The sequence below is a fragment of the Lontra canadensis genome, unplaced genomic scaffold (genome assembly GCF_010015895.1).
Source record: "Lontra canadensis isolate GAN:19392208 unplaced genomic scaffold, GSC_riverotter_1.0 scaffold2, whole genome shotgun sequence".
In the NCBI taxonomy this organism is placed as follows: Eukaryota; Metazoa; Chordata; class Mammalia; order Carnivora; family Mustelidae; genus Lontra; species Lontra canadensis.
This window is the reverse complement of record NW_022630996.1, coordinates 55,505,123-55,514,707: the sequence shown is the minus strand read 5'-3', so window position 1 is coordinate 55,514,707 and position 9,585 is coordinate 55,505,123. Positions and strand designations below refer to the sequence as shown.

The 9,585-nt window shown below is 36.3% G+C and overlaps 1 pseudogene; it reads left to right on the top strand.

The window, feature by feature from the left end:
• Positions 1-371: 371 nt before the first annotated feature.
• On the top strand, positions 372-568 carry LOC116879019 (annotated as a pseudogene).
• Positions 569-9,585: the final 9,017 nt, after the last annotated feature.

The following is a 9,585-nucleotide window of genomic DNA, read 5'->3' as shown; positions in this document are numbered from 1 at the left end:
TCACAGCATGTGGGGATGGGTGCACCAGCCTAGTAAAGGTGATCTGGAAAAAAAAGGGCAGGGTGGGGGGATCTGGGCAGGGCACAAAAGATTGTACCCACCTCACAGGTCTAACATTCATCCCATAAAACTCTGCTGTCATAATTACTATGATATGTTGCAACCATTGTTTTTGATAAGGAAGCCAATACATACATACATATACAATGAAAACTGTCTTTGAGTTCTAAACTGAGCTGAATCTATCCAACCTCATAAAGCTAGTAGGAAACTGAGAATTTAGAAAAGATGTAATTTACTTTTATCCCAGCAAATTATAGATAGCTGACCATGGTGTATAGGAAATTCACATTAAAAAATGGATAGGTACCAGCTTTGCGCAGTGGCAGTATCGTAGCCAATGAGGTTTATCCGAGGCGCGATTATTGCTAATTGAAAAAATGGATAGGTACCAGTTTTGGGTTTTTTTTCCTAAACCATTTTATTTCCATTCCACTATTATTACTGCAAAGGCTTATTCTTAGAAAACAAACTAAAAGTGAACCTGTTCTCCAAGACTCAAAATTGTGATAACCCATTATCTCACCAGTTAAAATGGTTTTATCTCACCAGTTAAAATGGTAAAACTCCTCTCTAGTTCACAAGAGCTAGTCTGGAATTGCAATCTTGAATGCAAATGCAAACCACAGTGCTTTCTTTGAGAGTTTGATTCAAATACCCCATAATGACTATTTTCAATGTTCTCATACCCAAATACTCAGGAGTATTTTTTCCTCCTTCTTGCAAGATTTTCAAGCTTAAGTAAGTAAATATCACTTGGGGATTTTACTTCTCATCTAACATTTTGTTTTATTTTCTTTTATACAACAGAGGATACAAGAGTACTAATTGGTCAGACCTAAAAAACTCAAGCTGTGGGTAAGCCAACTTTGATACTACATCAATGCCTTGGGCAAGAGTGCAGACATAAAACTTTGCAGACCACACATAAGTGAATCAATCAGTGGCTTAACATGGGATCCTAGACTGTCAAGAAGTAGAGAAATTGTCTTTGTATCTTAACCCTCCCAGTATGCCAGAAGCAGAGGGAGCTTTACCTCTAGGATGATGAAGGTTAAATTTCAATGCCCTTCCCTTTTTCCTGTTTCGTCCAAACCCTGGGAGGGGATCTACAATGTTTTCATATGTTCATCTATTTTTCAAAATTTTTCAGAAGCAATATATATATAAGATATTTTTCTTAAAGAGGACTCCAAAAATTATAAATTTCAGTCCTATAAAGTTTTGATTCTATCATGCCTACCCATTACCAAGACCACATTTTTTTTTACCTAAGTAGCCACATTGGGAGGTGATGAGTGGAGCTGATTTTTTGTCACCCAAGGCCCAGACATTTTTGAGGACAAAGCAGAAGATTCAGAGCCTGCTTTCATCAATTCATCAATTCATCATCTCTATAGCTAAGATCTTCATTTAGCAATGTTTATGATGAGTATTCTTACCACATCTGAAGGAAAAAAACACCCTGTGAGGCACTAGGATGTGCAGCCTTCATGGGCCCTTTTGGTTTTCCTGCCCTGCTTGCCACACATCCTTACATGACACTCAGGTATGGGGCTCCCAAGCATTAATCTGAGGATATACGACTGTCTCTTTATCGGTATCTCTGCGGCACCTGAGTCTGCATATGCCATTTCAAATTAAAAGGCCATAGCATTTCAGACCCAATCATAAGACTGCCAATTAAGGTATCATTTGTCTTTCCAAAAAAAAATTATTTGGGGTTATTTTTCTTTTATCCCCAGGATAATTTACTGTAAATTTCCAGCAGACGGTATAGAGTACAGCTGCTCACCCTGTTTGAAAACTATCCAGTGCAGATTCATTTGCAAACGGACACTAAATAAATACTTTTTGATGATATGAGATGATGTGGGAAGATTTTCATTAAAGGTGTTTGATGGGGATCAAATCTTTATAAAAACACTTCTGAGCCAGGGTGACTTTCTCAGTCATGACTGAACCACTTCAACAGCTACTAGATATGGAAATCCTTACTATTTACACCAGCTCCATGAATTATATAATGCCTCTGAAACCTGAATCCATTAATAGTGTCAGAAAATATGTTTTAAAGTAGGAGAAGAGCTGAAAATGATTTCTTCTTCTCTAACCGAGAAACAGAATACTAATTTTGTTCAAAGGAGAAACATTAGTTCTGTTCACTAGTGCAAGTTCCTTAGCTTACACATTAAATTCTACTTTTGACTAGATCTATTCATTTATTATTTTCAAAAAATATATTTCCGGTATTAAAGCAAGCAAATGTATGCTGAGACTTAGAGTAATAAAGTGACTTTAAAACAGTTGTCTCTGCCCGTTAGGTAATGCTTCTTTCTATAAAAATAATGCCACACCCTTTTTTTTTTCTTAATTCTATCTTGAGTTATTAGGCCTGAAGCTGTCAAACAATTTTTTTTTTTTTTTTTTTGGTCCTGACTGTGCTTCTTGGAGAAAGCTTGGATTTCATTTTGAGGTCATGCAGTAGAGGCAAAATAATTTTATAAAATCAAAGGAGGGAAAGCCTGAATCTCTGCCCTCTTTTGTTCTCTTTGTTTCTATGGATAAGGGCAGAGGTCTGGGTCACTCTTCTTGCACTTTCCAAACGAGTAAAAGAGCATCTTCTCTCCTGATCTTCCCTTTAAGGATTCCTGGGCCCTGACAGCAACTTAAGTCTCTGTCCCATAAGCCCTACCATCAGAATTCTGATGTTCAAATTAAAGTCACACACTAGAAAAACAGCACATCTGGCCACTAGTTGTTCATTGTTAAGTCTGATCATCAAAAATAATAGATTCAGTGTCTATTATAACATAATATAAAAATAGGAAATTGTTTGGCCATAATAGCTCTACCTGATCTAAACCAAAGTAAATTAATTTTAGTAATCAGATGTTTTATTTACAGTAATCACCTGTGCAAGTTAAGTAGCAAAGGTTGCCTCTTGCTCCCTTAGGCACAGACCACACACATGTTGGGTATTTCCACAGCTCAACACAGGTCAATTTCCAAGGTAAGCACCAGCTTAGCCTATAATCCATACGATTTACTGCAGAAAGGCTGTTCAGTTCACCCTCTATAGTCCAGAGACTCAAAAAAAAAAAAAAAAAAAAAAGAAAGAAAAAGAAAATACACACACACACACACACTTCAGCCTCTTTCCCAGGACTCAGAGCTCTGAACAATCATATCACAGCAAATAGCACACACAGAAGGAGCAGTCACAGACACTGTCTGGGAAACGACCCACTACAACTCAGTGGCTATTTCACCCCATAATACTGAAAGGGTCAAGTTGTATACCTCCCCAAAACCCTCAAACCCGCATGAACCCTTAAGCCATGGCAGATCCAAAAAAGAAGAGCCTGAGAAGAGTCAAATGTTTGAGGATTTTGAGGTGGCATTACAGATACAGAGACTATCCTCTGTTCATGTATCTAATTTTGAACCAATGGAGCCACTGAAATATCACAGAGGTTTAAATGGAAAGAGGGCTGGTTATTAATCATATTTCTTTGCCAAAGAGCCTCAAACACTAGTACCGTTTATGTTACCTACAGAGCATTATTTACACTACAATATATCAATTAAACATGTAGAGATTTGAATGGTGTTTTTCATATGCAAAGAGTGTCAAATAACAACAGTGGTGATAATGACAGCTAACATACACCAAGCACTTAGCATATGATGGGACCTGGCCTAAGGGCTGTGCACATCATTTCATTTGACTGTCATGACACCACTATAAGGTGATAGATAGACTATTGACCTTGTAAGCAAAATATTGAGTTTGTATCCCCCTCCCACTTATATATGGGGTAAAATTGTGCAAGTCTGTGAGACCTAGTCTAAGTCTCTTCATCTCTTAGCTTCAATTCACCCACATGAAAATTAAGAACACTGTTACCTGCCTTCCATTCCCTATAGAATTATTGTGAAGACCAAGAGACAATGGATGGAAACTTTCTATAAACCAATAAATTCACAAGTAAAATTATTTTATTATCTACAGGATCAGGTGTTTACATGTCCACTTGTGATCACTGGCTATCTGGAAGAACATTTAAGGAAAATGTCTTAAATGCATCAGTGTTTGTTGAAAGATGGCCACCTTCCTGTTAGTATATGTGTCATAAACTTCTTTTAATGTGGCCCACCAAAATGGAAAGAGCACATAATAGATATCAGATGTTGAGGTGTACACGAAGTGTGTAAAAGCTGTCACAAAAGCCAAGAAAGTTTTGTGAAAGCTGCAGGTGGTGAAATTATCCATTCCATCGAGGCTCTGTTTTAATAAGTTCCTTTAAAGATATATTTTTATTATATCCTACAGCTATTTAAAAGGTGTTTTAATAAACACTTCTCTTTTATAGCTGCCAATTTTTTTCATCGTCTCCTATGTCCCACAGAAATTATCAACATCAACACACCATATCTTAAAAGTGTTCATTAACGAGGGTAATTATTTGAGAGTTAGGCCTCTCTTTTCCACTTCATGTTCTTAATCAATGATTCTGCAGAGAGTTGCTTCACCGTGTGGGGTTTTGTGAGCTGAGTTTTTTCCCTCCATTTTGGGTCACACCAGGGCTGTTTCTGTGAAATTCAATTAGAACCTTATAATAGTTCTCAGTAAATTTCATTACTTCAAAAACAAACAGTAAGATCTTGAAAAGAGCCTACAACTGCTGGAGAGAGTTTATTAACACTTTGTCAGAATATGTGTTTTTTGTCTTAGGCAGATCAATCAAACCCACTTCAATTGGCAAGTCCCTCCGCTCTCAATGTGAAGAACACAGACTTGTCTCATTCCCTCAAAAAATGTTAAAAACACCCAGTTCTTCCTAGCCATAACACTATTGGGGAAATTTTTCCCCTTTCAACTTGAAAAAAAAAAAGTCACTTCTCATTTGGCATAATAATTATTTAGGGACCATAAATGAGTCAGGAAAAAAAAATCAGATTATTTTGGAGTAAAGAGCCTAGAGAGAAAGAAAATTCTGTAATTTTAACAAGATTTAAACCTCATTTGCCACACTCTTTAACAGAAAGCAAAGGGGAAGCCAGCTCAGCAAATCAACACAATTATGAGGTTATTTAAAAATGCACACACACAAGGGAAACAAACTGATCAAAATTAGGTAATATCAGCATTTAAAACATAACGCTGTACTCAACAATCTGCTACTTAATTTTTTGTGATTATGTACAAATAGTAAATAACAGTAATTTTTTTAAAGAAATGGCTAGTTTTTTAAGCTATAATTTTAAATAAACTGAGTAACAATAACACCAGTAAAAGATTTTTAAAAAGAACAAAATGCACACATATACATAAAACTTATATTTTACCAGTCTCCAACAAGGCCTCTTATTGTCCCCAAACTCTCATGAGCTACTTCCTTCTAGAGTCAGTACAACATCCAACTATATGTACTCAAAATAAAACATTAAGATTGAATGACAGCATCCTTAGGGCAGACATAATAATCTATATGGACAAAGAAAAGGGTTGATAAGGCAATCTGGCAATAATGGAATGATTGTGAACTGAATACAGGGACATTCAGACAGTATTGGGATGGAGGTAACTACATAGCAGTGAGAACTGAATAATTACTTTTACAGAATTAAATACATCATTTTGAATAGCCAGAGTTGACTATGCGATTATTAGTACAAATACTTCTGATACTCATTTATGAGCTTTCTTTCTGCTTTTTCTTTTTAAATTGTAAACTATTAAAGGACAGAAACATAGTGTCTGTTTCTATTAAAACTGACTCCTTTACAACACTTGGTTCAGCGCTCTTGCAATGTTCTATAAGGTGCATTAAATTTGTTTGATGGACTAGCTGGCTTACCAGTATGACAACAATTTTGTTAGTATTTACACAGCAATGAAATCAGTAACAATCATGTCAATTTCTATTCACTGTCTGTATGGCCTCTACATCAAAAAGGTATCACTTTTACTAGCTGAAGAGTATTGCTTCTGACTGCCTCGGGTCATGCAAACAATAAACAATCACATGATAAATTTTCTTTCATACTTTCTTACAATAAATATTTACATAATACTTTATGGTTTACAAAGTGCTTTGCTCCGATATTATCCCACTGATTCTTGCTTAACCCCAGAATATTTATTGAACTTGTTAATTTTTCTAATAACTTCTGTTTACAAAGAGACAATAAACCCAAAATGGAGTCACTTATGCTAAGCTCTATGTCAGCAAACTAAGACTTAATACCTAACCTAACTGTGGCTTCAGCTTCTCCCAAGAATATAACCTTTAACCAGTAAATCTGAAATTGTGATGGTCAGCATTACTGAGGAAAATTGCCCACTAGACGCTTTTATGCTCTTTAGGAAGGGAACTTACTTGAAACAATGCATTCTTTGCTAAAAACATTTCCTTTTCTAGCCCCCTTCCTGTCTTTAAAACTTTTCTTTTTCTACAGCCCTTTGGAACTCCTTCCTATCTGCTAAATGGGATGCTGCCCAATTTGTGAATCTTAGAATAAAGCCAATTTGATCTTTAAATTTACTCAGTCAAATTATATTAACACTTTCTTGTCTGTATCCAACCAACTGTAACCTTCAAGTGGCAAGGAATTTGGAACAACAACAATACAAATATTCACAAATGTCTACAATCACTGGATTATCACATTTTAGTTTCATCAATTAATTTGTAGGTTGTCAGCTAAATTTAACTCCCTGACTACGTGCACTATTTTGGTAAATATAATTCAGTAAAAATTATCATCAAAACGAAAAACATGCATCTAAACTCTGAGATGAAATAGGTCTGGAAAGTCTTTGGAAATTCTTTACTTTTTTACTGATTTTCCTTTATAATTAGCCTTTTGACAAAGTAATTAGATCAACTTTAAAAAGTAGGGTTCTTCTGTAATATTTATGTTTTTGACATAGAGGCCATTTTCTTATCATAACAAAATATGGACTAAAGGAAATTAGACAGTAACACCATATTTTTGGATTATGCATCATAACTGCAGTTCAAGTATTAGAATTTAAGCTGCCCCTCACCAAAAATTTTAATAGACCATTGACTCTTGCATTTGCCCTCCTAATGTTCTCTCCTTCCAAATTTTGCTAACCTTAAAGTAGTTATGTTGGCATGTAGGACCCCAAATTTCATTCTCATTTGTCTACCCCGAGACCATTGATTTCATGGCACTCTCTAAAATTCACTCACCTCAAGTCCATTCCTTTAGGGTTCATCTGATAAACTAATCTGAACTAAGGTGCTACTAGGAAATTGTGTATCTGAATAAGAACCTTCTAGAGATCTGAGGATGAAATGACTTCAGTGATGGTTACTTCAAATGCACCTCTGCAATTGTGTGGAAACATGAGGGAATCATAATCACACCACACTATAATTTATTCACCTACTCTGCCTCCTCACAGGCTTCTTCTGCCTACAGGTCCAAATATATGTATCACCTGTCCATTAAAGTGAATAAATCACTGGTCCTGCTCTCAGGAAGTTTACATTCCAAATCAGTAGTTCTCAACTTATAAGAATTACCTGGGACCCCAGTCTGGGGCAAATATCCTGAGTAATCTGAGCTACATTTGGACAATTTGTTCCAACCAAGAAAGAATACTACATATACAGAATATTTGATACACACACACACACACAATATGGAGGCAATACCAAGGAAGGAGAAATATCACTCTGCCTGGGGTCATTGAAGAAAGCAGAAGGAGACTTTGAATTTCATTTTGAATGGTAAAATTTCCTTTTTAGGCTGAGGAAACATTATAAGTAAGAGCATGGAGATGGGAACATGCATAGCCCACTGGAGGAACCCAGAGTAGATGGGATAGAGGTGAGAGTTTTGATAGTCTGAGGTACATAAAAAAATGAGTTTTTCTTTCCTCTTCAGTTTTAAGTTCTAAATGACTTGATACAGTCCAATTGGAATATAGGAGATAAATGCAAAGGCTTACAAACTGAAACTCATATATTATTAAAAAGAAAAAGTTGAAATCTAGTCAAAGCTATAAAGCTATATGAACAAGAAGAACATGTCAAATCAGTTATCATAAAACTGAAAGTGAATCTCAACAATGTAATTGGAATATGCATTGGTGGCCTTTGCAGATTCATATTCTTAATGATTTCAAAGAATTTTGCTATGACCACTTAAAGCTAAAAATACTGAGAGAAGATCAAGATCACTGAAAAGACACATATGCTTAGAATATGAGCAGACAATAAAATGAAAGTGAGAGGGAAACTACTCAACTCTCTTTCACCCTATTCCAGGATAAGAAGGGAGTCAGAAGTAACCATAATCCAATAGCATCGTTCTATGACCCTAAGAAATTGGGCAGAAGCCATCCTGACAATAGGTGGATAGGAAGAAGACTGGGTTAAAGGGAAAGCCAGCAGTGTTTACTCGGCTATCTTTGAGGGATGCCAAACTGATGCTAACATTACTACCTTGAGATTCTTCTGAGACAAACTCTACTGGTTCACGATATAGAGATGTGAAAGAAGACACCACACTCAGGGTTTATACGTCTTATATACCATATTTTAATGACAGGGTGAAATGAAGCATTAGTATATAAGATAGTTTCAACCAGTCAAAAAGGTTATTTATTTGTGGTCTTGGGGACCAAGTCTCTTGGGACACAGTTCTTTGAAGAGCCAACCTTAACAAGCTAGTCACTTTCCTCAACAAGATTCTTCCTTCCTGCAACACTTTCACTCTTAGCTTCTATGTCACTGTGTTCTAAATTGCTTCCCACCTGAAATGGCCCGTCCTCTATAAAACTTCTAAATGGTGGCATGTGCTCCTAATACTTCAGCCCTCTTCTCTTTCTTTCCTCAACTACAGCCTCTGTTCTCATCAGTTATTCTCAAGTGTAGTCCTGGGACCAGCAGTCATAGCATCATCTGGGGAAATTAGCAATGAAAATTATTGAACCCCATTAAAATGCTACCAAATCATAAACTACTTGGGTAGGGCCAACAATCTGCATTTTAATCAAACAGCCTTGTATTTGATTCTGGTGTACACTAATGTTGAGAACCACATCCACAGACTACCTCACCAATATCATTGTATGAATATGACTGCTAAATGTATATCTCTCACCTGATTCTTCCCCTGGACTCCAGATGGTATATCCAACTGCTAGCTTGACAGATCTACTTAATTGTCTACAAAGCATCTCAGGCTTAATATCATTTAAATGGAATTCTTGATTATTGATTTCTCTCAATTTTATCTCCCCTCTTTCTCAGGAAATGAAACTATATTTATTCAGTTGCTCAAGCTAAAAACTTAGAATTCATCTTTGATTCCTCCCTTTCACTTAATTCTTATCAAATCCATCAGCAAACAAAAATACAGGATAGGATGCTTGGGTGGCTCAGTCTTTAAGCATATGCCTTTGGCTCAGGTCATGATCCCAGGGTCCTGGGATGGAGCCCCGCATCTGGCTCCCTCCTTGGCGGGAAGCCTGCTTCTCCC